Source organism: Vitis riparia, chromosome 9 (genome assembly GCF_004353265.1).
Source record: "Vitis riparia cultivar Riparia Gloire de Montpellier isolate 1030 chromosome 9, EGFV_Vit.rip_1.0, whole genome shotgun sequence".
In the NCBI taxonomy this organism is placed as follows: Eukaryota; Viridiplantae; Streptophyta; class Magnoliopsida; order Vitales; family Vitaceae; genus Vitis; species Vitis riparia.
Genome location: NC_048439.1, coordinates 12454852 through 12463365, shown reverse-complemented (window position 1 = coordinate 12463365; position 8514 = coordinate 12454852). Strand labels below are relative to the sequence as shown.

Sequence of the window (8514 nt, the reverse complement as noted above, 5' to 3'; positions counted from 1 at the left end):
TTTGGACTGATGGGTATTAGCAGTCACTTATTTGTTCATGAAGTGATTATACAACCTATATTAGCCTTGTTGAACTTTGGTTTTCTATTACTCCATTGCTTAATGTAAATATTCATTATTCATTGTTCATTGTCTTATTATTTGTTTTGTAGGATAATTACTTGATAGAATGAGAGTTATGTTATTTTGTTGTAATATTTCAATTAGTAATTGTGTTTTAATTGTACTCAACTACGCTTGCATGCAACCTTAGAGTTCCCGTTCAAGTATCATTGTGAGACAAAAGTTTTTGTTATTACATAGTAAAGACATTTTATTTCTCAAAAGGTGAAAATAGTTTTATCTATGCTAGTTTCATGTTGACAACTTTTAAATTGTCTACCATGTGATAAAGATCTTTTCTTTACAAATGATGCTTGAATTGTCTGATTGGACAGTGTAGGAAAACATAATATCTATGAAGTTAATTGCTTGTTCTTAATTCATTTTAAATAAATTTTGGTACTCTTTCCTCTTGTTCTCTGGGTACATACTTGGACAAGGTGACATATTATGCCTTGTCCATTTTGTGTACTTGGAGAACCATAGGGAAATGCTACCGAAATTTCTTTAAAATGAAATTAAGTACATTGGCAATTGACACATAGGGATTATGTATTCCTATATGGGATAGGAACCACTACCTAATTAAGGATGTTGGAGATGTTAGAATGCATAAATCATTTGCTTCTATTGATTGACATCTTAGCTGCATTAGTTCACTATTTGAAATTTGAAATTGTTCGATTATATATTTTGAGGCTATTAATAGGATAACTATTAATAACTCTAATTGTTGTGGTATATAGGAGCTTTGTTTCTTTTTTGGACATAAAATGGATCATTCTTGGATGTCAAAGGATAGAAGATCAAAAGATTATATGGATGAGGTTGAAAGCTTTATCGTATTTGCATTACAACATTCCTCATAAAAAAGCTCCATTAAATGTCCATGTCTTCAGTGTGGTAATATGATATTCCATACTTCTCAGAAAATTAGTGAGCATCTATTTTTCGATGGAATTGATCAAAGTTACCATACATGGTATTGGTATGGAGAAACTGCTCCTAGTGGGCCACCAACTAATAGGGCAGAATGTCATGATAAGGTTCAATTTAATGATGTGGATAGTACAATAGAAATGGTCCAAGCTACACATGATGATTGTAAGAATGACCTAGAATTGTTTCAAACATTACTTGAAGATGCTCAAAAACCCTTATATCCTGGTTGTAGAAACTTCACAAAGTTGTTTGCATTAGTCACATTATACAACCTAAAAGCACGATATGGATGGTCTGATAAAAGCTTTTCAAAGCTTTTAAGAATTCTTGGAGATATGTTTCCTCTAAACAATGAGTTACCCTTGTCTATGTATGAAGCTAAAAAAACATTGAATACATTGGGAATGGAATCTGAGAAAATACATGCTTGTCCTAATGATTGCATACTGTATAGGAATGAGTTGAATGATGCATCTTCATATCCTACTTGTGGAACTTCAAGGTGGAAGTTAGATAGAACAAGAACTAAAAAAAGGAAGGGAGTCCCTGCAAAAGTGATGTGGTGGTTTACTCCTATTCCTAGATTTAAAAGATTGTTTCAGTCCCGAAAAATTGCAAAAGACCTCATATGGCATGCCCAAGAAAGAGAATTTGATGGAAAAATGCGTCATCCATCCGACTCCCCATCATGGAAGCTAGTTGATCACAGATGGCCTGATTTTGCTTCAGAACCTAGAAACCTTCGACTTGCCATTTCAGCAGATGGTATAAATCCTCATAGTTCAATGAGCAGCAGACACAGTTGTTGGCCTATTATAATGGTCATTTATAACCTTCCTCCTTGGTTGTGCATGAAAAGGAAGTTAATGATGCTATCTTTGTTAATATCAGGTCCTCGACAACCTGGAAATGACATTGATGTTTATTTAGCACCATTATTGGATGACCTAAAAATGTTATGGGAGGAAGGGGTTGAATCTTATGATGCGCATCGGCAAGAGCTCTTTACATTAAGAGCTGTTCTACTATGGACAATCAATGATTTCCCTGCATATGGAAACTTATCTGGTTGCGTAGTTAAAGGATATTTCGCATGTCCTATATGTGGGGAAGATACATACTCTCATAGATTAAAGCATGGGAAAAAGAACTCATATACAGGTCACAGACGTTTTCTTTCTTGCAATCATCCTTTTAGGAAACAAAAAAAGGCATTTAATGGTGAGCAAGAGTTTGGGTCAACTTCGCAACCATTGAGTGGAGAGGAAATTCTAACGAAAATTGATGTCATTTGTAATTTGTGGGGAAAAAATAAGATCACTCGAGGTAAGTTGAATGTAAAGACTACAAATTGTTGGAAGAAGAAGTCCATATTCTTTGATCTTGAGTATTGGAAGTACCTACATGTTTGCCATAACTTGGATGTCATGCACATAGAGAAAAATGTTTGTGAAAGCATCATCAGTACCTTACTCAACATTCCAGGTAAGACAAATGATGGACTTAATTCTCATCTAGACCTTGTGGAGATGGGCTTAAGGTGTGAATTAGGGCCAAGGTTTGAATCAAATCGAACTTATCTCCTGCCTGCATGTTATACACTATCTAAAGTGGAGAAGAAGGTTTTTTGTCAAACTTTATCCCAATTGAAGGTTCCTGAAGGTTATTGCTCTAACATGATAAACCTTGTGTCAATGGAAGACTTGAAGCTTTATGGTCTTAAATCCCATGACTATCATGCATTAATGCAACAATTATTACTAGTGTCATTACGATCAATTTTGCCGAAACACGTAAGGCATGCTATTTGTAGATTGAGTTTTTTCTTCAATGCCCTTTGTAGCAAAGTAGTTGATGTGGCTGCATTGGATAAGTTACAAAATGATGTTGTAGTGACATTATGCTTGCTTGAGAAGTACTTCCCACCATCCTTCTTTGATATCATGCTTCATTTGACTGTGCATCTTGTAAGAGAGGTAAGACTTTGTGGACCTGTTTACTTAAGATGGATGTACCCATTTGAAAGATTTATGAAATTTTTGAAAGGTTATGTGCAAAATCGTAATCGCCCCGAAGGTTGCATCGCTTAATGCTATATTGCAGAAGAAGCTATTGAATTTTGTACAGAGTACTTATCAAATATAGATGCAATCGGGATTCCTATTAGTGCAAACATTGACCAAAAAGTTAGGGCACCCATACCTGGAGGCCAAGTTGTGGCAGTTGATTCAAATTTGTGGTTGCATGCACATCATTATGTTTTAGAGAATACAACTATCATCCAACCTTATATTAAGTAAGAACTAATACCACTTAATCTTTACTAGTTATACTTAGAATAACTTTTTGACATTAACTATGAATTTCTTCTAAATAATTACATAGTGAGCACATGGAATGGTTGAAATCGAAAAATCCTCGTCAATCTAAAAGACAAAAATGGCTTCAAGATGAACACCTTCGAACTTTTACTTATTGGTTGCGAAAAAAGGTATTGGAGTGGTCCTAAAAAATGAACTATTATTTTTATTAATGTTGAACACACGTTGATTACTACTCAAAAAGTGCTATTTGATAGCTTTTAATTAATCCTTTTAAACACTTTTGAGTAGTAGTTAGTGCATTTTAACCCAATTAGCATGTTAAGGCCCCTTTCAATCAATTCTAATCAAATTGTGTAAGTTTTGGTGTTTTTGTTAGTATTTTGATCACCAAAGCATTATGAGATTGAGGAGAGTTATATGGAATCCTTGGCAAGCAATGGGAAGCTTAGAGGCATGAAGAATCGAAGCTTTGAAGCTCTTTTTCCATAGCAAAGTGGAAATGCAAGGAGGGGAAGCAAAGAGAATCCAGCCATGAAGCATTCTTGATGACAGTCACTGCAGCCACTTTTGGAGTACTTCCTGATGTCCAATTTATGTATACAATATGTCATTTGAAAGCTTAGGAAGTCAACAATCCAATGCTTCAAACCGTGTGCAATTTGGAGCTGAAATGAGGAAGTTACAGCCTTTGGAAGGCAACTGCTCCAAGCTGAAGGAAGGATTCTGAAAAGTGCTGCGGAATCAGCCTTTTGTTGCGAGATATTTCGCAACACTTTTGTACAGTGCTATGGATTTCCCCTGAAGCTTCACGCCGCGATGGAAGCCAAACACCACAAGATGGAAGTCCACTTCGCCGAGATGTTCAATCAACCTTTTGCTGCAAAGAAATTTCGCAGCCCTTCTTATGCACCTGCGAAATTTCGCAGACCTCATCTTTTACCTGCGAAATGGTCCTTAGTGCTTCCCGATATTTGTAACCGACACTTGGAGATATTTTTCATTAGATTTTTGTTGCCTAAATGCCCAAATTCTCCTTGTAAGTCACCAGTGATAGGATTCCTTAGCTTTTAAGTTAGGAATTTGGCTAAAATATCCATGTAATAGCTGTAAATGTAATTTTGATATAAATAGAGCCCGAGGAGCCTGTTCGGAGGGTGTTAGAGTGATGAACCTTTTGTAAGTTTCAAAGGAAGTAATATACAGAGCTTGAGCTCTGCTTTACCTTCTCACTTTGATTGTGTTTTTACTTATTTTTACTAAGTTATGCACTCTCTAAGGAGTTTTCCCCAGAGAATGAGTAACTAAACCTTTTAGTTCCTTGGAGTTAAGGTTGCCGGGAAAGGTTCCAAGTGCATCAATCAGAAGCTTTGTGGTTTCAGCTATGAATGAATAGAGAGTGTGTCCCGTGAATGGTTTCTAATGTTTTTAGTTAACTTAAAACACCTTGGAGTCACCTGGGCCAACACTTGGTAAGGCAAGTGATCTCTAACCATGGAGATGCACTAGTTTACCCCTTGCGAGCCTCTGGTAGGTGACTTGAAGGTAGGATTTTCTAGAATAGCCAACACTTGGTAAGCTTTTGGACTCCAAGGAGACATCCATTAGTTATCTCTTACGAGCTTTTGACGGGTAATCCAAGGTTAAAGATCACCTTGAATGGTAAAGGCTAAGTAAGAGGCTTGAACCATTGCAAGTTGCATCAGTGAGAGAATTAAAGTTGAAATCCAATTAAGGGATGCATTTGTGCAGCACCTGTTAGAGAATTGACTTTATGTTAATTCTCTAATGTGAGGAAATGAACCAACTGACCGGAGCTATGCTTTTTCATGAGGAACCTCCCCTATATACCTGAACCTCCAAGGAATGCTTTTCTTCTTAAGTAATTTTCATCACTTGCTGTGTTGTTAACCTAAGCTTAACCTTTTTTCCAACCAAAGTTTGTGTTTTATTTCTTAAGCTAATCTTGAAATGAAACAGCACCAATTCACTTTGAATTGGTATCATTTTCAACTTGAGTACCCTTCCCAGTGGAACGATCCTAGAGCCACTATGCTATAGTAGCTTTTTATTTGCTACCCTAGTTCATGGTGTTATAGGTTAAAAATTTTGTTGATTACTCCCGCCTTCAAGGAGCACCAGCTGGACACAAATCAGCTGAGACACCAATTAGGCATGAATCACACGTACTAACAATTATTTATAATTACAGATTGAAGATGCAATTGGTAACAATGAACCCATATCTGAAACCTTTAAGTGGATAGCTCATGGTCCTAGCCATTATGTCTCCAAATATCATGAATATGTCATTAATGGGTGTCGATACCATACCAAGGAGCGTGATGACTTATGAGCTACCCAAAATAGTGGAGTTAGTATTATAGCTTCAACATTGCAAATTGCAAATGCTAAGGATCAAAATCCAGTGTTTGGTGAGCTTTGTTCTTATGGGATTATTACCGAGATCTGAGACCTTGATTATACCATGTTTAGGATACCAGTTTTCAAGTGTGATTGGGTTGACAATAGGAATGGCATAAAAGTTGATGACCTTGGGTTTACATTAGTTGACTTTAATAAAACTGCTCATAAATCAAATCCATTCATTTTGGCATCCCAAGCTAAGCAAGTATTTTATGTGCAAGACCAACATGATCCAAGATGGTGAGTTGTTTTGTCAACTCCTCAAAAAGATTTCTTGGATCGGGAGGGAGGTGATGACCTTGTGGACAATTTTATTGAACACCGTCCCTTTATAGGGGCATTGCCACAAGTTGAAGCGTTTGATGCAATGGATGACTTAGATGCAATATGTATGCGAGGTGACTGTGAGGGGATTTGGATTGAAAACAAATCCTCTATGTAGTTGAATCGTAAACTTTTGATAATGATGTATGAATAAAGTATGTGGAATGGGTTGCAGATCCTATAAAACAGGTAACTTTTATTCTTTATGTTTTTTTTTTTTTTTTTCTGCAGAACATTGAGTTGATTTATTTTGAAACAAAATTATCATGAAGAAATTTTTAAACATATTCATAGTGAAGTTTTGGATATTTTAAACTATCAAATGGTGTTGCTAAAGTCTCTCTCTAGGCCCACTACAATTCTTGCAGTTTATTACCATGGATATTAAATTTATAATAAAATTTGGTTATGAATATTAATTTGATTTAGAGAAATGTAGGAATTAGTAACCTTTTATGTATTGTTGTTTTGATGACTTACAATTCATTTTTACTCTTACTAGAGGTATAACATTAGTAAAAGCAAGGCATGTAGGTGATGACTACTAATTTACACTTTGTAGGGTATGTGTGGTGAATACAAAAAATAAAGGGTATATGGTCTTTTGGAAAATGTAAAAACTAAAATTTAGAATTTTTTTATTTTTATTTTTATAATGAGTATGCATGTTGTGTTGTCCAAACTTAATCCACAAATCAATAGACCAAAAACCTTCAACAATTCATGTGGACCAAATGAACCTATACAAACCACGTGCTCCTTTCATGTTGATTGTTATAGGAAATGCCCATGGTAGAATTAACCCTCTTATATATAGGCCCTTGGAGTTGTCGAAATTGATGCTATTTGGATGTTATTTTTTTATTAGTGGCATTATGCATTGGTAGTATTTCATTGTGCAATGACTAGGGATTGCTTTGTTTGAAATTTTCTTTTTACAACTCTTCTATGAGAAGTTTATATCTAATATTATTTTAACTAATCTTGATTAGTTTTGTTTTTGCTAACTGTTTTTTTTTTTTTTTTTACAAGAATGGATGCAGAGAAAGGAGAAAAACCCATAAAAAAGAAGCACAGAGGAATGACACCGAAGTCAATGCTTATCAGAAATAGAAGCAAAGGGATCAAGTTGTCGATTAAGTACAATCTTGATGGCATTTTTATAGGAGAATCAGTTGTTCATCTAACAAGCTACTTAGGCATATTAGCACGCACTATGGTGCCAATAACATATAAAACTTGGCATGTTGTACCTAAAGAGTTGAAAGATAAGTTATGGGACTTCATTGAGGTAACCCTTTTTTAACTACATTAGCTTTATGCAAAACATCTATCATTCCTAACCATATGAAGTTGCTAATAAGTATGATATTAATGTGTAGGCTTCTTTTTCAATAAATCAAAAAATCAGGAGGAATTGTATGCTAACAATTGGAAAGTTCTTTCGGTCATTTAAGAGCATGCTAATTGTGAAGTATATTCTTCCTTTCAAAGACCAACCAGAGCTCCTCAAAAGACCACCAATTAAATATACTTTTATTCGGGATGAAGAATGGACAATGTTTTTCAAAGATAGATTGTCTGAGAACTTTAAGGTAAAATTACAACTCTTTGCATACCTCATATTTACATTTATTAATTATACATTTTTAAATTTATAGGACTATCGAGAAGTTCAAAAAGAAAGAAGAAAAAAACACATTTATAATCACCATCTAAGTAGGAAAGGATATGCTGGTCTTGAGGAAGAGATGGTACACTTATACTAATTTATAGTTTCTAATTTTTTTTATACATAATACATACTAGGGTTATATGCTCATTACATTATACATTGTCCACTTTTAAAAGATGGTTGCAAGTGGGTTAACTGAAACTATTGATCGAAGCATATTGTGGAAGAAAGCAAGGAAAAAAAAAAATGGCACCTTTGATGAAGTGGCCATACCAGTGATTGAGAAAATAGTAAGTAGACATTTTCAAACTGTAATTTCATTTATTTATAATAGCATATTTATGATAACAAATTTGTAATTGAACTTCATAATAAACATTTGTTTTTAAGGACAAGCTATGGAAAGAGTCTGAAGAGAATGGTAGAAGTGTCAATGAGAGTAATGATATACTTGTAGAAGCATTGGGTACTCCTGAGTATAGTGATCGAGTTAGGGCTAAAGGGAAGCATCACACATCTCGTCAGTATTTTAATACTACTACAGATCGTGCTGTTAGGGATTTTATAGCAACATCTCAAGAAGAATAGAGAAGATTTCAGGCAAAAGTGCTAGCAAAACTCTCTCAAGTAGGAGTTGTCACTCCTCATTCAGATGTTAGTAGTTCGAACATGAAACAAAAACAACTTTTCCTACCAGAAGTAGTAGAGAAGCCAATCCGTAGA

General features: G+C 34.9%; 1 long non-coding RNA gene across 1 annotated transcript; it reads left to right on the top strand.

Annotated features, from left to right (window-relative positions):
- The first annotated feature begins 7567 nt into the window (after nt 1–7567).
- LOC117921635 lies at nt 7568–8027 on the top strand. The gene is made up of 3 exons (XR_004652392.1): nt 7568–7711; nt 7778–7870; nt 7968–8027. It is a non-coding gene; the product is annotated as an uncharacterized LOC117921635 (long non-coding RNA).
- The last annotated feature ends 487 nt before the right edge of the window (nt 8028–8514 follow it).